This window comes from Strix aluco, chromosome 14 (assembly GCF_031877795.1).
Source record: "Strix aluco isolate bStrAlu1 chromosome 14, bStrAlu1.hap1, whole genome shotgun sequence".
Lineage (NCBI taxonomy): Eukaryota > Metazoa > Chordata > Aves > Strigiformes > Strigidae > Strix > Strix aluco.
This window is the reverse complement of record NC_133944.1, coordinates 2,233,635-2,255,742: the sequence shown is the minus strand read 5'-3', so window position 1 is coordinate 2,255,742 and position 22,108 is coordinate 2,233,635. Positions and strand designations below refer to the sequence as shown.

At 53.7% G+C, this 22,108-nt stretch overlaps 1 protein-coding gene across 3 annotated transcripts in view; it reads left to right on the top strand.

The window, feature by feature from the left end:
• ZNF469 (zinc finger protein 469) overlaps positions 1-22,108 on the top strand; it is a 263,425-nt gene that overhangs the window by 200,517 nt on the left and 40,800 nt on the right. For all 3 annotated transcript variants that reach the window (XM_074840141.1, XM_074840139.1, XM_074840142.1), the window contains one exon: positions 13,202-13,250. The gene's annotated coding sequence lies outside the window, so the exon portion shown is untranslated. The remainder of the gene's footprint in view (positions 1-13,201; positions 13,251-22,108) is intronic.

Genomic DNA, 22,108 nt, shown 5'->3' with positions numbered 1-22,108 from the left:
GTGAAATGCAGGGTCTGTTCCCCAAAACCCGCTGCTTCTGCTGGGAAAGTCTCAATTTGGGAAGATGCCTTGGAGAAGAGCAGGCTGAGGACTGAAGCAAGAGCTGGGGCTGAGCAGCAGGGTACTGGGCTCCCACATCTCCCTGCACTGGTTTTGGTGGATTTCATTGGGTTTTGGTGGATATTTAGGGTATCTGGTGACAGACTGAGGTTTGATTGTATGTTGGGTTTATCCTCCTTCACCTCGATGCTAAAAGCTGTTTCATGCCTGTACAATATGTAGGGGCTATTCAGTCCTTTTGGTGCCTATTCAATGCATAAGGGGTGTTCGTATACTTTGGACAAATGCTCCCGTGCTCCCCCCGTTCCCACGAGTAGTGTGTGCATGGATTAAGTGTCAGGCTTTTGTTTGAAAGAAGCCTTCTAGGAAATGACTCAACAAGACATTTGTATGTTTAAATTTGTCGGGTTTTGAAATATTTAGATTCCGCTTATGAATGTTGGCATTTAATGGGAAGATCTTGAATCGCAAGCCCTGGCTGCTGTTAAGTGTGCACACACTCACACGTACGTGCCCTCACACAAACCTCTTCTCATTTGGAAAGTGCTAATGGGAATGAGCCAACGTAGATTGTTCCATTAATGGGGATTTATAGCACAAATCTGCTACTGTTTTGTCAAGACAAACAGAAATAAGTGGGCTTTTAGTGCTGGGAAAGCTGGCCCTGGGGCTGTGGGCTGTTTACTAGCAAAGGGCAGCTGCTCAGAAAGGGCTGCAGGGGAGCAGAGGGAATAAATGGCAAAAGATGGAGACAAGAAGGACCAGGATTTGGTGAAGGATGAGACGAGGGATGTGGACTCCAGTCCCTTACCTACACTCTGTTGAGCGTGTTTTCTCCCTGAAAGCTCTGGTTAGTGAACTCACTGCTCGTTTTCCCCTTCGCTGTATATTTCAAAAGCTGCCTTCTGCTCCAAAAGATGTGTCAGTGTTTATCAAAATGTAAATAACACTCTGTGCCTTGGCTGCCCTCGGCAGAGAGCGAACGTCGCCGTGGGTCCAGCTGCTGAGTGATAGAAGTCCTTCTCCTCCAGCAAGTGGGGAGATGCTGAACTATCCTGCTGTGCTTCAGAAACACGTGTGAAAAGGGGGCTCAGCCGCTGGGGCTGGTGCAGGATGACCCGGGCTGGGTGCCATGATGGTGGAGGACATGAGCAGGTTGGGCTCATCAAAGGGCATGGACGTGGAGAGACACATTTGGGGAGAGATGCCCAAAAGTGGGGTCTGCTGTGATGTTGCAGGACTCCAGTGTCCACCTTCAGCTTTCCGGGTGGTTTTTGTGTGGCTGAAACAACCTTGTCTTCACTCGTTTGACATGACTTGATTTGAAACCTCGAAGTTTCAAATTGGCCAAAGCCATGCTCCAGCTGGCTCTCCCTGCGTTTCTGCGAGACTCGGAGCTGTGTGCCAGCAGAAATTGGGTATTTCTGGGCAAAACTGCCATACTCCCACCATGCCCCTTCCTCCTCCCACCACAAAGGTGAGAGACCTTTCTCCTCTTCCTGCGGGATATCTTATTTTTTTCCCCAATCCCCATGCTACATTACTATATATATATATGTATATATATATATTTCTGCATCCTGCACCTCCCAGCCTTGTGAAGCATCTCAGGGGGCATCTGTGGCTGAAGGTGGACACAACACAACGCTGTTACCCTTCTGCCCTCCACGGGAGACAGGTGGCCTCAGGAGCGTGTGCTGGCACCACGGGTGACGGTTGGGGACAGGTCAGTGCCTGACCCGTGGCTGGGCTGGAGTCAGAGGTGTGAGGTTACTGGAAGGTGCTTGTTTGTGTTGAGCATGAATACCGAATTGTTCTCCCCATGCTGGTCGTTATTATGCAAAGCCAAGTCCTAAAAAAATATTGAATTTCCTCTCCCATAATTTTGAGGAAAAACACTTATCCAGCATTAAGCAGCGATTGTGAGGTGTCCTTTCATCTCGACGCGCAGGGGAGCTGCCGGCGCACCTCGGGGTGAGACTGCAGCCCCCCGTGTCGAGCAGAGAGAGGCACCAGCACTGGGAGTGGTGGCTGCAGAGCGGGGCAGCAACCTTGTCCTCCTTGTCTTTTTATTCTTTTTTTTTAACGCACACGCGGCTTGAAACTCTGTGAAAAGCTTATTTTTATTCATGCGCTTGAGCAAAATTCAAGCCAAGCTGCTGCATCTACAATAAGACTTTAAAGAGGGGCTGTGCCGCTTGGTGTGGAAGGGAGCTGGGATGGAGAGGGGTGCAGGGGGAAAGCCTGAATGGCGTTAGGAGAAATTTGGGAAAGTTTATAGCTGCGGTGAGGTTGGAGGATGCAGCAGGATAAGATGTGGTGCCCTGTCCCCGTGTCCCCAGTGCATCACCGCTGCCAGCTCTGCACCGGCCAAGGCAGGGCTTAAGCAGGCGCGTGTCCATCCACGCACAGCTCAGTGACTCTGGGATGGTGCCTGCAGGGCTGGGGGATGTCCGGATCAAAGATGGGTAGAAGAAGAAGGTAGTATTCCCTCCTTTGTTATTCTTGTTCAATTCAAAATGCAAAAAAGAAAATAAAAAGGATTGCACTCCAGCTGGGTTTGCAGCCAGCTGGGAGGCAGGAACAGGCTTAGCGGTTCCCCTGCCTTTGCAGGTAACACCCAGCCCTTTCATTTTGAAATTATGAAACTGGAAAATCCAAGACTCACCCAGTTGATTGCAAAGGGGAAGAGAAAATTACTCAGTCCTATTTCAGTAGAGCAAGAAGTGGATGTGGTGAGACCCTCTGGGCTGGTGACCACCCGCAGTGGCAGGAGCTGGGTGCCAGGCTCTGGCTGTGCCCTGCCAAGGGGGCTGCCTGACTTCCAGCTCCTTCCCAGCTCTTCTTTTCCAAGGACACTCTGACATAGAGATCATCCACCTCAGGAATCCCATTGCCCAGATGGAAATGCTGCAGCAGGGACAGCTCTGCCACGGCCACCATGAATCCCACAGGAAACGTGGATCCTCCTCCTGCCCATGCCAGCAGTCACCCCAGCTCTCTCGCTCCTCTTCAGCCCAAGGGTTTCTTGCTCTGTTTTCTGCACCTTTCCCAGAGCCACAGCCCTCCACCTCCCTGCCCTTTGCCGGGGTCACGCTGGCAGCAGTGATGCTTCTGTCACGGTGCTGGAGGCAGGTAGGGTAGCCCATGTCCCACCTCTGGCACAGGATCCTGCTTTCCAGCAGCCTCTCATGATGTGCACAAGGGCTCATACGGGTGGGATGGGGAAAGGAGCGGGGAGCCTGGGTCTGGCTGAGCTGGCTCCTGGCTGGATGCTCTGCAGCATCTCTTCAACCCAAAAAGGTACAGGAAAGGGTTTAGCAACACGCAGCTGCCTCTAAGATGCCTATTTTGGCATAATCACAATCTTTCTGCATCTAAATAGCCAGAAAATTGAGCCCTTGAGTTTCACATCTGCAAGGTCAAAACAGTGCCGGGGCCCTGGATAAGGAGCGTGTTTATGCAGCCCAGGAGGACGCACCGACCGCCTCGGCCGCTCCCCAGGCACCGTGCTGGCACTTGCCTCCCGGATTGCATCGGAGAGGGAACATCGCGCTTCGAGCAGGCATCACACGTCTTTCCAAACCAAATACGAGCCTGCCCGCAGCTCGGCACTGGGGCGAGCGGGGGGCAGCCCTGGGGCAGAGCTGCAAAGCTGGCAGCAGGCGAGGTGGGACCCATGCCAGCCTGGTGCCACCCTGCAGCGGTCCCCTCCGGCTCAGCCAGTGCCACCGATTCCTCAGGGTGACATTTCACTCCTGTCCATCGCCAGGTTTTGCTCGGTTTCTCGCCCTTGGGCACAAGGTTGCAGTTTTTTGGCTCAGCAGGAGAAGAGGCAAGGCGAGCTTTGGTTGTTTTTATTAGAGTTAAAAAGGAAGCTTTAAAGCAGACGTTCCTACGCGTCCCGAGCCTAGTCCACACGTCGCAGCCGTGCCAGCGCAGCCAGGCAGCAAAATCCTCACGTTGGCCGATCAGCTCCCAGCTGCAGGGAGCTGGGGTCACCCAGCAGCCGAATCCCTGCCAGTGGGGCTTTGGCAGCACCAGGTCTTTTGCTGCTCTAAGGGCATCTCCCCCCAGCCCTGCTGAAGGCACCGGGGCAGCTCTGGCTGCAAATAGACTTTTTGTAGCAGAAATTTAAGAAATAAAGGTCCAATTTTGACCTTCTGTTGTTCCCATAGGGTAAAGAGTGTGCTTTGAGCCAAGACCCCACGTAATGCTTCTGGGTTGTGCCTGCGACACTTCAAGCCGATCTAACCTTAGGGTTCCCCCTTTGCCTTCAGCAGGTTTTGGGGGGACATCACCCATCTTGGGTACAAAACTGTTGATCCGGTCCTAGGACTGTCCCAGGTTGGTGCCTTCAGTTGCCGCAAGCTGCTCCAAATGTCCGGTGACTTGGAAGGAGCAGCAGGAATATGCTCCTATTTAATCTGGCTCTTGGTTTTGGAAGCAACACCACCCTATAGCTTCCTCATCACGTGCTGGGCTGAGCTGATGCTCACGGCCATCAGAAACCAAGATGGTTCATGCCCCCCCCCCAACAGGCAGGGTGATATCAGCCCCGTCCCGGGTGCAGGGGAGATTTGGGTGGATGTTGTTGGTTGACAGGGGTATTCTGGATCCAGCTTTCGACAATCCGGCCCTTTTTTTTGCAGCGCAATTGTGCCTGTTTGCAGTGAAAGGAAAGGATGCGAAGCTTGGGGAGGGGGGGATGGCCTCCTGTCCACATCTGGCCCCCTGGAAGCAATAATGCACCGCCAAGACGAGCGTCTTGTATGTGGGAGCTGCAGATGTTTAGTGAGGACAAATGTCTGAGATGCTTTGAGATAAGGAGCCAGAAATGCACATGACAGGGTGACGGGGCAGGGGGGTGCCCAGCGGGGCTGGGAGAGCTGCCGTGGGGCACAGCCCCATCCTCACAGCCCCTCTCCTCCCTGGAAAAACCCCGTCGTCTTCCTCGCGAGCCTTCTTTGCCGTTCAAAAGCTGCTGAAGCCCAAGGGGTGAGCTTGCACAAAGCCTCCCAAAGCCAAGGCCAGCGAGGGGACCTGGCCTGATGGCCACGGCATGCGGGGGAGCACAGGAGAGGCTCTGCAGTTTGATACACAGTGTGGCAGAACACTGGCCCCCAGCCCTGGCTCCTTGCCGTGCCGTGGACCTGCTCCCCTTTTCTCCCCCTGCCTCAGTTTTCCTGCTCCTACCCTGCTTTGCTGACACCTGTCACAGCGATGGTGCAAAAAAAGAGAGTTAAGCAACAAAACTGGGCGATTTCTGCACCCCCTGTGCCAGTGCCTGTGGTTTCACTGACCTTCCAGGTGGCCTGTGGGGAGCACAGCGGTGGCAGGGGCACAGACGGGCAAAACAAAGCACAAACACAGGCTATTAACCCCAATTCATTTATCCAGAGCTGGCCCGTGGGTCCAGGGCATCAGCGCTGGGTTAGGTACCAGTGCAGCATCCTTTGTCCCACCTGCAGCCAAACCCACGTGGCTCCTGGGAGACTCACGCCTCAGTTTTCCCATCTGCAAACTGGGAGTGCTGGGGTGCGTCCCCAAGGATGGCTGGCACGCCCCCGACCGCGCTGCTCAACCCAGAGCTGACAGTGACCTATTTACCTACGGCAGAACTTTCTGCTCCACTTATTTGACCCGGCACCTTTGTGTTTGCTTAAAGCCGGGAACGTTTCCTCTCGGCCAAGCCTGGCGCGCACGCAGGTATGTTTGCCCGAGAGACAGACCGCTGCTCTGTGCATCCCCAGCTCTCCACCTCAGAGGAATTTGGACCCTTTTGCTGCAATACCATCGCAAAATTCACCCTGAAAAGCTTCCACGTTTTTCTTTGCCCCCTTCTCCCCATCCCTCTCAAGCTGCACAGTCGTCATCTCAGGGACAGGCAGCACCAGGGAGTAGAAAGGTGACATTGTTCTGCCCTGGAAGGCCGTCAGCATCCCAGCTCCTCGGCTCTGTAGCTGCCTCAGTCATGCATGTTTGCATATGTTAAAAATATTTAGTCCACTGCTAAAAAAAATATTATGCCCAAGATCTGGGGCCAGCTAAATATAATGCCATCTATGTGTCTGTGGCGCTGCGTGCCGGAGGCACAGAGGGGTACTATTTGCCTTCGGAGCGGTCCTCGGCTGCAAGCAGGGATGCTGGGAGTGATCCCGAGACTGATGTCTGCCAGAAATGCTTTTCTCCCCCCTTGGAGAGGGATTGGGGGCAAGGAAAGCTCTTTGCTGGGGTGTGGGTTGTTGCGGTGGAGCGCATGGCTCGTGCCGGGGTGCTTCACTCTGCCCTGTGGCTGTGAGCAGGGATGCACAGGGCAGGAGGGGATAAAAAGTCAAAAAAAGGTGTTGGCTCTAAGGAAAAGTCATAAAAATAAAAGAGTGGACTGGGCTAATTCCTGGATTCACAGGCGGTGGGGCAGGCGCAGCGCAGGGATGAGCCAGGGATGGCTCCGCTCCTCAAACCCTCCGGTGCACGGGGTGATTTCACAACGCGGACGTGGGCCATGTTGGAGGCAGCTGAGACCTCCCCAACTCATTCCACACATGCCACAGATCTTATTAAGAGCAGGTTATGGCTACCAACAACATCGCCCAGGCTTTTGCCCGTGGCCTGGAGGTACCCAGCCACTGCTTGGCCTGGGAGAAGCTTCCAGATAAGTTTCATATAAATAATTCCAAGCCAGCTGAGAGTGTGGGAGGGAAAACATTTCCCCGTAGTAATCTCCCCTGATGAGGGGCAGGAGAAAAGAGTTTGTTCTGGCCGCAGGAGGAAGACAACGGGGAGCGAGGCCATGGGATTTTTGTGCAGAAGCATTAAGGAATCATTTCCTCCGCTTTTTTCCTTATATATTTATTTTTGGAGTGGGAAAAGGGGCTGGAGGAGGGTGGGGAGGTGAAATAATCCCGGGCAGAGAGTGTGAAGGAATCTTTATACCCTGTCCTTTTTCTTTTTTGGCTTTTTTTTTTTTTTTTTTCCCTTCTGCAAGTGTTTTGAGAGGCAGGGGAGCAAGCGGCCCTGTACACTGCAGCCATTCATGGCTCAGCTGGGGGCGTGCGGGGCGCGTGGCTGGGTGGGAGCGCACCACGCCGGAGAGGAGAATAATTTGTTCACAATATAGAGCCGGGTAAAATAGGCTGGTTGTCTGAGCGTGGATGTAGCATAATGTATAGAAGTGCAAGCATCAATAAGTCTATTTATTAGCAGAGCCTTTTGCCGAGCCGGGCTGTGAATAAACTATACAGCTCGTACAAAAATGTAAATGTTAGTGATCCCTTAGAGACATAATTACAGGAAAAAATAAGGACAGCTTTTCAGCGTTTGGGAAGCCAGCCTCCTTCGTCCCCTTTCTAACTGCTGATACACATATTCTTTTCCCCCCGTGGGGTGTCTGCGTCCAGCGTGGCGCGTCCCCCCTCTTGCAGCTCCTCCATCCTCCTCCCAGGCCGCTAATTAAAGGAAAGTTGTGTCTCCACGTCCCGCGAAACGTGTTCACCGCCCGCTTTGGTGTGCAGAGCTCTTGAATTCCTCAAGCCTGTGTGCCACTGGCTCCTCTGGACCACAGTGAAAGGTTTCATTCATCCCTCCTCTGCTGCCTTCTAGAGTTACCACACCCTGGGCCTCTGCTCCGCAGCTCCTCTGTTTTCCTTTCATTAGCAGGATTCCCAGATTGAGCGGCTGCGAAGGGCTGGGAAGAGATGCTACAACCCTATTAGCGTAAGGGCTGTGCAAATACCTGCCCCGCGCGCGCTCCTGCCGTTTGCCATCAGGTCTGAAGAGCAAGAAAGCCAAAATCTTTGGGGTTTGGGTTGGTTTTTTTTCTGAAGTGCTACTATAAAAGCAGCTCTGAGTGCTGCCCTGCCTGCCCTGTGCCTTAATTTCCCTGAGCAGACCCCGTTTCCACCCACCGCAGCGATGAGTATGCAGGGCTTTCTGCCAGCTGCAGGCAGGACAGGCACTGCCCACCCTGGGGACCCCTCCAAAGATGCTTTGGGATCTTCTGGTGCTTATTTGGCTGCATCCAAGCCATGGCAGCGCTCCGAGGGTGCACGTCAGGACTGCAGCATAGCATACGTACCATAGCCAAAGCTCTCCTTGCACTAGCCTTGCCCTCCGTGCCCGTGCGAGGGTGTGATGAGCGGGGGATGTTGACCCCAGTCTTAGCAGCCAGTTCAAATCTTTTATAAAAGGGAGGTGGACAGAAGTAACCCATTACAGTCATGGGACGGACAGGAGCAGCTCTGCCAAGGCAGAAAGCGGTTTTGGTTGATGTCAGCTTTTTCTTTTGAGAGTCAAGCTATTCAGCAAGATTAGAGGAGAGCAAGAAAATGAGTTCCTAGGAAATCTGTGCTGGGACGCAGAGGGTCACAGAAGGGTTATGATGAGGGAATTTGCTTTGGGAAGGAAGAGCAAGGCTCCGCTGAGCAGCCGCGGGTCTCGCCGCCCCCTCTGCCACCCTCCAGATGAGATCAGCCCACGGCCCCAGCCCGGCTTTCTTACTGAGCTGCCACTTTTATGGATCAGCTGGTGAAGGAAATTAACTTTTGATGAGTTTTTCAATGGAAAAGGGATGGGCTTTTCCACAGAAATTTATAGCAAATTGTTAGCTTCATCTATTGTCCGCAGCGATGTTGAACCTTATTTGGTTTTTGACCTTTTGCAATTATTCTGTTGGTAGTGGGGATTCATCTGTGGTGAATTTAAGTTTCCCTAATTTAGTCACCATTCTTGGAGGCTTCACAAGTAGCTCAGAGTCCTGGTTGATTCATCGTGTTTGATGGAAGCCCTTTGAGGCCAGCCAGCGTGCCATCCCCATGTCTCATGGCGCTGCTGCTGTTGCATCGCTCTTGCCCTTCATCTAATGCCAGTGGTTGTCCTCTCTCTGTGAAAGGGTCCAAATTTGAGGGGTTGTGGTGGGGACCCCAGGTAGAAAAGGGGATTGGAGAGGTGCCATCTCTTCACTAGGAGTGGTGACGCCTTCTGATGCTCCCCGTGGCCTGGCTTGTCTCCTGCAAACCCAGATGTGGTGGGAACGGTGTTGGCTCCTTCTGTCCCATAGACAGCATCCCCACAAATACCATTTTAACGACGACGGTAATTGCTGTGGGTTTGAAATCTGCCTTGCAAACCCCATTGGACTTGAAATCCAAACCATGGTTGGCTACTCGACCTCCCCTTCACGTTGAGCAGACCAGGTGCTCTGCTGCTAGCTGGCTGGTTTGCCCAGTCTGGAGCCACCATTCAAAAACGTCCCATGAGTCTTTGCAGCCACATTTCCAGCATGGTTTTGCCTCGGCACACCCGATGGGGTTGGCATAGGGACAATCTCCCTTACCTTGGTCTCAGCTTTCTAGCTTGTAGTCGCTTGGATTGTGGTTTTGAGGAGCCTGAAATAAAGAACAAGCAGACAGCAAAGATGAGTGATGCTGCCTGCAACGTTCCCAGCCATGAATCGGCTTCTGGGTTGTCTCTGCGGTTGGGTCCTCAACACCTTTGGGACCATCTGATGCAAGCGCTTGGCCAGCCTGTGTGCTCCAAAGCTCTGCAGATTGGCGTTGTGGGTTCAGATTGGGATCACACATCCTTGATGCCTGCTACGGTCAGACCAAAGCCTGTTTTCACCCCGTCGCTCATGCAAACATGGCGGGGGGGATGGGTGTTGCAGGGAACATCCTGATGGAGCAGAGGAGCTATGAAGCCGCATCCTGACCCAGCTCATAGCGGCAGGTCACGGCAGTGGTTCTGCAAATTGCCTGGCCTGCACCAGCAAGATCCTGAAAGTCTTTGGCTAAAAGGGAGCAAAGTCAGGGAGGAGTGGCTTGAGTCAGAAAGGGACCTAGGGGTGTTGATTGCTAGCCAGCTGAACATGAGCCATCAGTGTGCCCAGGTGGCCAAGAAGGCCAGTGGCATCCTGGCTTGTATCAGCACTAGCGTGGCCAGCAGGGACAGGGAAGGGATCTGACCCCTGTGCTCGGCACTGGTGAGGCCGCCCCTCGATGAGTGGGTTCAGTTTTGGGCCCCTCACTCCAAAAAGGCCATTGAATGACTCGAGCGTGTCCAGAGAAGGGCAACGGAGCTGGTGCAGGGTCTGGAGCACAGGTGTGATGGGGAGCGGCTGAGGGAACTGGGGGGTTTAGTCTGGAGAAGAGGAGGCTGAGGGGAGACCTCATGGCCCTCTGCAACTCCCTGACAGGAGGGTGCAGAGAGGGGGGGATGAGTCTCTTGAGCCAAGGAACCAGCGCCAGGACAAGAGGGAATGGCCTCAAGCTGCGCCAGGGCAGGGTCAGACTGGCTCTTAGGAAGGATTTCTTTGCAGAAGGGGTTGTTGGGCGTTGGAATGGGCTGCCCAGGGCAGGGGGGGAGTCCCCATCCCTGGAGGGGTTGAAGAGTCGGGTTGACCCAGCGCTGAGGGATGTGGTGGAGTTGGGAACGGTCAGGGTGAGGTTCATGGTTGGACTGGAGAATCCTCAAGGGCTTTTCCAACCTCGATGATTCTGTGAAAATCTGTATCAACTAACACTGCTGTATATTAATAGTATATAATTAATATATACTTATACTCTCATACCATTAAAAATAAGCATGCAGCCAGACATATTTAGTTGAAAACATCATTTTCTTGTGTATAAGATGAGAATGGTTGTGAGTCCACCTGATTTCTAGCAAAATTGCATGTGAGTTAAATAGCACGGAAGAAATCCAGTGTGAGGAAGAACAGGGCCCTTCGATCCTCATGTCTAATGCATCAAATGCTGATGGGGTCATCACCACCTGGGGGGAATAAAACTCTATTCCTGGGTCTGAAAGGGAAATCTGAGGCCTCCAAATGATGGGCTGGGTTTTATTTTAATTCACTCATATATGTATTTTAAGCAACGTTTATTAGTGAAGTGCTTCATGCAGAAAGATGCACCTGGGTTTGATTTATGCTACATGAGAAACGTCTTGGCCAAGGCAAAAAGCACAGAACTGGGGGGGGGGGGGGGGGAAAAGCACAGAACTGGGGGGGGGGGGGGGGGGGGGAGACGAAAAAAATTTCTTTTATTGTGCATAATGAGATGTTTGCTCTGCGACAATTATGTAAGTGGTTTCATGTTAGTGGGTTCAAAACAAATCTATGGATACAGCATGTATTTTAAAATTCATTGTTTTGCCCTGTGAATGAGTCTTCTAAAAAAGTCCCTGACTGGGAGCCAGAGCCAGCTTGCTGCTAGACTGGGTTCAGGCCGTAGTCGCTTCCCTGGCTTTGGGAAGTTCCTCTGGCCTTACCTCATTAGCTAAAACGAGCCTTTTTCCTCCTTCATCCCTCCTCCTGGCTGTGCGTGCTCTGTTGGGGACTGTGGGCGGTGTTTTGGGGTGATATTTGCCAGCTGGATGCTAAAGACCATCGTGCTGGTACCCTTCTTGGGTGGGTCCGGATGCAGGGAGGCGACCTGCTCTTCAGAGGGTGCTTTGGGGGCTTTCCCCAAGGGAAGATCTGCCGCAAAAAGCCACGTGTATGTTTACCTTCAAAAAGCAAAAGCCAAACCCGTGCCGAAGCCTTGGCAGCGCTGGGAGGGTGATGGGGGGAGCCAGGCAGCACCATCAGCCTGGACCAGTTTGCCCACCGAGAGCTGGGTCCAGGCTTGGTGCGAAAGGCTGGAGGCAAACCGGGCAAAACCAGCGTTTTTCAGCCCCTTAGTTCTGGTTTTCATCAAAATAGGCCTTTGGTGAAATTGCACAGGCCTTTGGAGAGCTTTTGATCCAAACTGGTGTGTGTTATTATATACCATGTTTCCATAGGGTATTGGACGTCGTGAGAGCAAAACCATGGAGGGGAGGGTGTCCGTGCCACGCGAAATGTCAAACAAGAAATGTTTGTTCACTTCTGGGGCTGGGGGGGGGGGGAAGAAAGAGAAAAAGATGTTAAATATGAGTAATTCAAAACCGTGCGAGCTTTTTTGCAAACAATGTCAAAAGTTGGTGTAGCCCCCACTATTGCAGTCCACAAAAGCCGGGTTGGCTTTCCAAAGGCAGTTTGCAGTCGTTGCTGTAAATAAGGACGTTGCTCTTCCAGGGGCTGCTCCGCTCAGAGCTGCTTTGGATGGCATCCAGTCCAGGGGTTTTATTGCAATTCCACTTGATTGCCGAGATTAGATGCCGATTCATTCTCTACGCTTGCGGAGCTCCAGGAATAATCGTCACAACGTGAAAAATGTCAGTCGGTCTCGTGCTCTGGAAAGTCGTATTGACCTCAGAGCGGGGTCTCAAATGTGACACCCGCTGCTGTCAGAGGAGAGCAAAGCAGATAATCCTCGCGGCCTTTTATCCTTACAAATTAGGAGAATGCTGCTTTCTTTTTTTTTTTCTTTTTTTTTTTTTTTACCACGAGACATGAGCAGACCTGATCACAGATTGGGGGAAAAAGAAGCCAAATTCTCCTTTTCTCCTTCCACCGGCGGTGCTGCAGGCAGGAGCGGCCCAGCAGTTTGCCAGGGCAGGGCCTGATCCTGCTCGGCTGCAAATCATCCCCAGCTGCCTCGAAGGCAGCGAGGTGGCTCTGGATTTACTCCGGTGTAACTGGGAGAGGGCTGCTGGTGCGGAGGATGTGTGCCTTTGATATTGTAACCTAAAACTGGCAGCTTTCCCTGCTCTGGCAGGAGTTTAGAAACATTGCCATATGAGCTGGTTTTCCAGAGAGGCCTGAAAATGCAATCTATTATCTGATATTTTGTAGCAGCTTTTTTAATTAAGGCTTTGGCTAAAGGGCTGATTAAAGAGGTGTGTGGTTTTTTTGTCCTTAGGGACTTGGCACATCCCCGCGTCTGTCACCCTTCTGCAACTACAAGACTCACTTTTCCTCCTGTGTCATATTGGGAGCGAAGCCTTTTTTTTTTTTTCTTTCCCCCTTTCTATCCTTTTTTTTTTTTTTTTTCCCTACCAGAGGTGCAGATAAATCATTATAGTCTCCGCTCAGCTTGTCTCCTTCTCCCGTAGCCCAACTTCTGTGTGCTACTGGCTGGTGCGGCGCGGAGGGGGCGTGAGCAGCGCAGCTCCGTGCCTGTGGTCAGTAATGAAGACTTCTCTTTTTATACACAGATTACGGAGGAACTGCACAGGGCCAGACGGCAGCTCTTAATTTCCCGACTTTTTAATTTTTCAGCCCTCGCCAAGGAGAATGCAGCCTTCCCCTCCGGCCGACTTATAATGAGGTGAGTAAATACCCTTTTGTCATTTCAGGCTTGCTCCCTGATGTCATGTAAATATTATTTTTGTTTGGGCGAAGGACGGAATGGGGGGGAAAGGAGAATGTGCTGTTTGCCACATGTCAGTGTTGGGGGTTTCATACCTCCGCTCCAGTGATTTCCTCGGGTTTGTTCGCCTCAGTAACCCTCCTTGCTGAAGGCTCCTGCGTTTTAGCTCTGCAAAGTCCCTTTCACACAACTTTTCTCCCCCCTTCCCCTTTCCTGCTCATTCAATGACTCAACGAGGTTTGTCAGAGTTAAAAAATGATGCTCCTTTGCTGCAAAGTATTTGGGCTATTTGTGTCATCCCGGAACTTTACAAGAAAAATCAGTGCCATCCCCTTTCCCCCCCCCTCCACCCCTCAAAGCTAAAGCTGCCCCCGGTTTGCAGCTGGCGATGCCAGGAACCCCCCCGCCCCGGGCTGGGGGTTCTTCCCGGTAACCCCCCCACCGGAGAACCGGGCTCTGCTTTTTTCCTGTCACCAGCTGCGATGATCCCACCTCTCCCGGGAAAGTGTCACCTCTGCCCCGACCGAGTGACCCCCCGGGAGATAAAGAGTTAATCCAGCTCCTCCCCCCCCCTTTCACCCCCCCTCTCGACTTCAGCTGCAAAAAATATGAAGTGAGGATAGATCTGCTCATCTGCTGAGCAGAGAAGTTGCCTTTGATGTCGGTCCTTCCTTTCCTCCTTCTCCTCCTTTTTTTTTTTTATCTCCCCCCCCCCCCCCCCTTTAACCCTTGTGCCGGTGCTTGCTGCCTCCCGCATGGATTTACGCCCCCCCCCCCCCCCCCGAGTATCATGTGCGTGGCAGAGGGTCGCGGACACGCAGGGACACTGTGGGGTGCTGGCATCTCCCCCCACCATTGCTCCCCCCCCCACTCCCGGGATGTGCATCACCGCAGGGTAGAGGGGGGGACCGGGGACCAGAGAGCGGGGGTCACCAACGAGCTGTCACCTGGGGTGTCCCCAGCCCGCCCCACTGTCCCCACACGGACAGTGCGGAGGGTTGAGCCCCCGGTCGTGTTGATTTTTTTTTTTTTTTTTTTTTTGAGGGGGGGGGCGATGTTTAACCCCTTTTATTCACCGCCGAAGAAAACTGCTGCTGCCGCTTTAAGGCAGAAGGTCCCTTTAAGTGACTTTCCATTTGCTGCTTTGGAGAGCTGAGAATTTGGTTTCCCAGATTTCCTTTGAATTGTGTGCAGTAGTCCGAGGGAGTTAAAAAAAAAATTTAAAAAAATAGCCAAAACCAAAAACTACTGTACATTCGGGAAACCTTCAGCAGCAGCAAGACAAGGGAAAAAGGGAAAAAAGTGAGGTTTAGGGAAAAACTGAGGTTTAGGGGAAAAGGTGAGGTTTAGGGAAAAAACTGAGATTTAGGGAAAACAAGTCATCAGCTACCATCTCCCTTTACCTTCCTGCTCCTGTTCCCTCTCCCATTCGTGGGGAGTGGAGGAAAGGGGCCGTGGTGGATGGGGGGGCCCCGAGGGGGGGCCGGGAGGATGCTGCACCTCGGGGGGAACAGGGTGTCTTCCCCCACCCCCCCCACCCCCCACCCCCCCACGTCAGGCACCGATGGGGTTAACAGCCCTCACCAGCTGGGGAGCATCATAAATTGCAGCCGTGCCCCACCAAATTAATTTGCACTTTCTTTTCCTAATGTTTGCTCTGGGAAGAACAAAAAAAAAAAAAAAAAAAGGAGGAAAAAGAGGAGAAAAAAAAATAAATAAGCAGCCTGGAAGGGGGCTGGGGGAAGGCTGTTTCCTCAATTAGCTGGGACTTGCCTTCTCTTGATGAACGGAAGGCAGCGGGTTTTAGCCTCTGGATTTGTGGAGCTTTCTCAAAGTGCCAAGTCTGGTTATACGGGGACTTTGGAGGGTTAGGTGGAGGAATCTGAGTCGCGCTCTGCTCCGTTAACTCCTTCGAGGCTTAGTGGCTTTGGAAACCTGGGCCTGGCAGCGCCAAACGAACCGGCAACCCCCTAAGGAGGGAGGGTTTTGGCACCCCGAGCGCTTGGGAGAGGTGATTCCTCCAGCTAGGACCTCCCCGGGCTGGGGCTTTGCCTGCGCAAGGTGCGTCGACAGGGCGATGCCGTGGGGAGGGACAGACCCGGGGCCGAGGGGGGTGTGTTTGGCAGAGCGGTTAGTGGGTGACCGCGGTCAAAGAGCAACTTTTGGGGTTGTGCAGAAGGTCAAGGGTGTACGAGGGGTCCTCGTGCCGGGGAGGAGAGGTTGAGGATGCGGTTAGCTCGTGGCGAGGGCCCAGCGTCGTGGCACATCATACCTGTGCTGTACGAGCAGCGATGGGACGGATTGCTCCTGGTGCCATAAAAATACAGTCGTATTTTGGGATAAATGCAAGAATTGGCTGCATACCACCACCAGCCAACAGCTTGGGAGAGAGACATCCTAACCAGGCTGGTGCAGGGAAAATGCTCTCTGGCAGAATAGAGTTACCTGTGCTGTAAATCGGCCGCGGTGCGTGGGGAAATCCCTTCACCCCTACAAGGAAAAAAATCTGGGAATTTAAAATTCACGCCCCGGGTCTGTCCTGTCCTTGGAAAAGAGACCGTGGCCGTGCATGGACAGGGGATGTCTTGATGTGGTTCCTGCTGACCTGCCGTGCCTCTGCCCAGAGATCTGCTGTCCCGAGGACGCCGGCCCCCATCACACCCCGCGCCGGCACGGCTGGAGCCGGCGCCCCGTAAAGCCGCTGAGCCTGCTTTATGGGCGAGTGCAGGCAGCACAGGAGGGGCTCTCACCTGCCTGCGCCTGGCAGGGAAGCCTGCCCGCCTCACAGTCACACTAAGGCTCCTTTACCCCTCATTGGAAGCATAAAGGGGCCTTAAAAAGGAAGCAAAAGTAACTTAAATTTAATTTACACTCACTTAGAGACTCTTTACATGGCTGGAGGAGTATAAAGGGGCCTTAATGTAGCTGGGAATCAACCCCTGAAGGTATCTGCGCCTGACTGCCGGGCATTCATTTTGCAGAAGCTCACCTCAGGCTGCAATCCAGCTTTTAATTCCTCAACCCAGATCCGCCGACGTACGGGGAGCAACAGCATCGGTCCTGGTGAGGTTAGGTCTCATTTACACACACGTAAGCGAAATCAGAGTTGGGCTTCCAATGAATAACTTGCAGGGAGCATGGTCTTGGCTTGCCCACGCATTTGCGCCGGCCTCTGTCTCTCTATCTTCTGCCTGGGGTCAAGTGAAAGGATTTCCCAGTTTAAATTCCCGCTCCCGCACGGGAAGGGACTCTCCTCTCCCTGCTGCCGAAGGGCAGAGGCCGGGGAAGGGAAGCTGGATGACTCATGGAGGGGACAGCCGATGGTGTTCCTCACCGCTTAACACCCACTCGCATGGATGTGGCTTCCTGGGAAGTCCGAGCCTGCCCTCGCCTTTCTGTTATTGCAAACAAAGCGAAGATTGATGCAGGAAACCACCCTGCGGCCGTGCGTCCCCAGAGACACCGCAGAGTTGTTCGGGGGTTGCCTGGTCCCCTATGAATCCCAGCTGCTGGCTGGCCGGAGCCCCTGCAGCAATCATCGCCGAGGTGCTGCTTGTTTTAAAGCCTTAACACCGCCACCACAGCCCAGCAAAGGGCAGTGGTCCACGAGTCATTGAGCAGCATCCCCTACGAGTCCAGGAATCCCTGTGCCACCCCTGCCACGGGCTCTCCGCATCCCAGAGCAGCTGGAAGAAGGAATGTCCAAACCCAGGTTTGGTGAACCAGAGCCAGGATTCAGGGAAAACTGGCCCTTGAGGGACAGTGGGATGGCTGGGAGAGAAGATCTGGGGCTCGTGTGGTGTGAGTTTTTCAGGGTAACACCCATCAGGTGTCCAAGAGCTGGGGTGTCCCCTTGGAGCATCACCTGATGATACTGGGTCCAACATCTTGGCTTATTTATAGCCCTCAGAGACCATGGAGCAAAGAGCCTGTGGACCAGGCCACTGGTGGAAGAGGCTGAAACCCAGAATTTCACAGAATCACAGAATCATCTAGGTTGGAAAAGACCTTGAAGATCACCTAGTCCAGCCCTTAACCTAATATTGACAGTTCTCAACTCCACCATATCCCTAAGCACTGTGTCAACCCAAATTTGACATATCTTGGAAAAGAACGGAGCATTTATAGCAAAGAAAACCATTCAGATTTATCACAGCTCTGGTTCAGAAGGGAATATTTAACCTGGAGCTTTGGGGCTGTAGTTAATGATGCCCAGAACCAGCAGTCCCATGGACAGGGTCCTGCCTGGGGCTGTCCCCCCCGTCCTTCACTGTGGGATGATCTCAGAGACATGGGGACAGACAAAATGACCTGAGGTCTGACCCCTTCTCACCATTCCCCTGCTCCCAGGGTCGCTGCCCTCAGCCCTCTCCCCTGCGCAGCTGGAGGCAGGACCGTGCATCCCTCCTTCCTCCGGGGTCCTGCAAATGTAGGAATGAAATCCAGCAGGGAAGGACCAGTGCTTGGGCTGTGTCCCCTGTGTTTTCTTTTGGGTTTTAATCTGTTTTTTTAATCTTTGGTTTTAAACATGTTTAATGGTCACTTGTTCCTGGCCTGGCGGGGTCGGGAGTGCGGCACACGAGTGCCGGGCGCTGGCAGGGCAGCAGACAGGTATTTGCAGAGCGTTTTGGCCTCCTTGCAAGCCCGGCTTCCCCCGTGCCAACCCTTGCTGCCTGCCCACCTGCCTTCCAGGCAGCGCTCTGAAATCTGCCCGGCACTGATTCCTTCTCCTCTCGTGGCTTTGCTCTCCAGCGAGGTCTTTTCCATCCCTGCGTGACCCCCCAGCTCTGCCCCAGTGCCCCGAGCGTGGGACAGGTCTGCCAGAGCCCATGGGAAGGAGCCGGGCACGGTCGTGTTCCCGGGTGCAACGCACGGCAAAGTGTGGGACCCAAACCAGCTCATCCTCCCTGTGCATCGATAGAGATCTCCTTCAGAAGGCATGTGAAAAATGCAGCCGCAGGCGACCATCAGTGTCCCCTTAAAAAAAAAAAAAAAGAATCTGATCTATTTTTGGTTTGAATCTGCTGCTTTTTAATTAAGGAGAACTGCCTGCCCCCTCCCCGTGGCTGTGCAGAGCTGCCTGGACAAATGGGGTGGCAGGAATTATTTAATGCCCTTTCCTGTCAAGCTGTCATGTTTAATTAGCACCCTCCCACCCCAGCCCAGGTTAAAACCAGGCTGCAATAACACCGGGTGCTGGCCTGGGGCTTCCCGCTCAGCAACACCTCCAAAATACCTTCCTGGGAGGGAAGTATAAGGGGAACCCCACATTTCTCCCAACGTTGCACTGTGCATTAATGTTTCTTCTTAGCTGGACTGTGCCGTTGCAGTCGGGACTCCTCGGATGAAGGGCTGGCTACAGGCTCAGAGTCAGAGACACTTGGTAGCCCTGCGAGGCGGAAAGGCTGCTCTCCACTCCCATACAGCTGTGGGGGGTGATAAGCTAAAGCAGCTTCTTGGCTCTGCCTCCCACATCCGAAACCACACAGCCAAGAGATGCAAACGGCTCCTGTAGACACCTCCTGCCAGCACGGAGGTGTTGGGGCAATGCTGCCGGGTTCGTCTGGCACCAGCTGGCTGGTATTGCCTCTCCAGGCAGTTCTGGGGTCCCCCTGGATCAGGCATCACCCATCCCCGAAAGCATGGACCCTGCAAAGCCTGAGGTCTTTGGAGGAAGAGGAGGAGGAGGCAAGCTGGGCGCAGGGATGCACACGCGGGGTTCAGAGCCAGAGCTGGGGATCACCATTGGCGTTGCCTTCAGGCGAGTCCCCTGCCCACCCCACCTGGCCTGGGGCGATGGGAAGGAACCCTGTGCTCTCCTGGTACTTACCAGCAGCCAGAAAAGAAATTTTTCTAATTGACAGCAAAGCCCAGCATTTTACAAAGCGGAGAGAAGGCCGGCGGTCTCTCAGGCGTGCTGTGAAACCAGAGCAGGACACCATCCAGCCCCGATGGATAGAGCAGAGCTGACCTGCCTTGGCCGGCTCCGGTCCAATAACTCACTTGTGTTTGCATTTAATTACAAACGTAAAAAAGCCCTTTCTTTTCACAACAACAAAGCCTTGAACCACACTTCAAAGTTGGGTTTCTGGGACAGTTGCATACCTTTTAAAAATAGCCCTCTGAGCGGTGCCAAGTGCTAAATGGATTGCAGAGGGCAGGTCCCCCACGTGGGGCTTCAAACAGCCCAGGCAGCACCGCTGCCTGCTCGGCTGCTGCCTGCGACTGCTGCCGCTCCCCCAACACCCTCCCGGAGAGGATCTGTGTGTTGCGTGAAGCTGCAGCTCTGCTTTCCCTCTCTTGGGCTTTTTCTTCAGGACCATTGCAAAGCAGGAGGAAGGCGAGGCTGAAGCTGCCAGGCCAAACACTTGGAGGGTGTTTGGAAACAGTGTGGAAGTGCCCATCTGAGCCGACACCCTTGTGGCCTCAAGTGCCATTCGGGAGGCAACAAGTTTATCAGCTGGGAAGTTATAACTGGAATATCCATGGCGGGGAAAAGCCTGGAAGGGAAACTGAGGCAGCGCTGGTTCAGATCCAGGTGTTCTCCCACCCCGTCCCAGTCTCTGCTGGGACTCTTCTGGCTTTCGAGGAGTCTCCTGGCCCTTCAGCCCAACCTTGGTCCTGCTCGTGGTTAAGTGTCCTCAGAGCTGATGGCTGGCCCAGCTGTGGTTTAGTGTCTTTTTACTCTAAAACAAGGAGTTTTGCTCCCCTGAACGTTTTTCTGAGTCTATTTTCTTCCTCGCCCATTGGCAGCACAGAAATCATAATATACAGAGTGGGAAAGAGGAGGTCTGTTGCAAAGAGAGTCCAGTTCTCACGGTGATTAACTGAGCTAAACAAAATCCACCCAGCAGCACTGACATGCCCTGGCTCGGAGCATCCTCATCTCTGCCCCGACCTCCCCCAGCAGCAGCGTGGGCAGCAGCGTGGGCACGGCCCTTCCTGTGGGACCACTGCTGCCAGGGATTTAGGCAGGGGCTGCCTCCCCAGAGCCAGCCCGGAGAGGGCAGGTTGGCCAAAGTCAAGGGGGAAGTTTTGAAGAGGGAGTTTTCCACTGCGAGGAAGCAGAAACTGCATCTCTGAGGAGCCAGGATGTGGGGCTGGGAGCTCAGGATTTGCTTCAAGCAAATTTATTGCATTTTTCTGGGGTAGTGTCTCTTCACCTGCAATCCCCGATGGGCATGTGGGAGCCTGGAAGCTGTTGATGAAGATGAGGGAGTTTGACCTGTGCTAAGAAACAAGGCATCAGCTCTCTTCCCCCTTCGGCTTTCCCAGAAGCAAAGTCAAGGAGAATGAGATGTCAGCATCCTGCAGCATCCTCCAGTGCTTTGGGATCGGTGTGGCCGATGTCCCCAAGGCCCGCAGGGCCACGCCAGCACCTTTCAGACACTCCCACCCCGGGTTGTGTCCCCCAGCGTCGCCGCTCCCGTCACCACGGAGGGTGCTGCTCCTTTCCTCCACGGAGAAATGCCGCCGGGGCTGGGGCTCCTCCATAAAGCCCTGCAAAAACCCAGCAGAAGCAAATTGCTACCTATGGGAGATGAAACCCGGCTCCCAGGGCAAAGGAGACGGCGTGTAACTCCAGGAAAAGCTCTTCGTGTCGGAAGCGTGCTTTTCTTGGACCGCTCCGCTGTATTTATGCAGGCTGGTATGTGGGGAGTAATTAGAACCTCATCCCAAGTACTTGACGAGCGTGTTTTCCATTCTAGATGTTGACAGGTCAGGCTATCCAGCGGTCCCTCTGTGCCTAAAAATATTGACATTTTATCTTTGCTGAAACCAAAACAAGGACCCGGGAAGTTCTTGGGCCAGAGAGAGCAATGACGCTTATTGACAGCCTGCCGGTGCCACGCGTGGTGCTTCACACGTGTGTGAAAGCTCCCTGCGCCCACACCTCGACGGCAGCGGGAACAGGGGGATGGGGGAAGCTGGCACAGGCGTCCGTGTGGAGGGGCTGGGGCTGTCACGGCTGCCAGGGGCGTGGGAAGAGGATGCTGAACGGAGCAGAGCAAGCAGGGCTGGGAGGTGTTTGCCTGGACGAGGCTGGCCAGGTGCAAGGACAAGCTGCTTCTCCCCAGAGCAGGGATTTGGGCACCTCGGAGCAGCCACCGGAGAGTCCACACTGCTCCGAGAGCAGAAGCAGGGAGAGGTGGATACTTGAAACCTCCTAACCGTGCGTTTCACTAAAAATCTGGTGTCTAACCTGACAGGAGAGAGACATGAGGATATGCTCGCTCTTATCTCTCTAAAAGACCTTGTAAAACCTGCAGGAAATACCCAGGAGGCAGCTCGGGCTGGCAAAGCTTACGAAGCTGTTGGAGGAGGTTTCGGGGAGTTCACACATCCCCGAGCAGCTGAACTAAAACGACCTCATTTCAGGTGATTCATGAGATGAAGCTGAAAGGGGAACCAAGCTGGGAACTGTCTCCTCTGCCCTCACCCACCGCAGTCCCAGTGTCCCAGCCCACACCTCGGGTGTCCCTTTCCACCCCTCCAAAGCTGGAAAAGCCCCGGAGGACACACCAGAAGGGCTGGGTTAGTTGCCTGGTGTGGGATGCCTGTTTTTTAGCAAATGGATTAATAAAGGGGAGGGGAAGGAGCACACTGGGGTGGGAGCACTCCCAAACCCTGCCTGTGCATCCCAGTGACCTGGGGAACGGGATGTGGGGTGGAGGGATGGGCTGGAAGGAGCTGGACTGACTGGAGGGGAGACGGGCAGCTGTGGCATTGCTCCCACCCCACTGATCCCCATGTTTCGCTCCTGTTTTGGGCCATTGGTCACTGCCAGAGCATGGTGTCAGGGAAGGAGGATTATT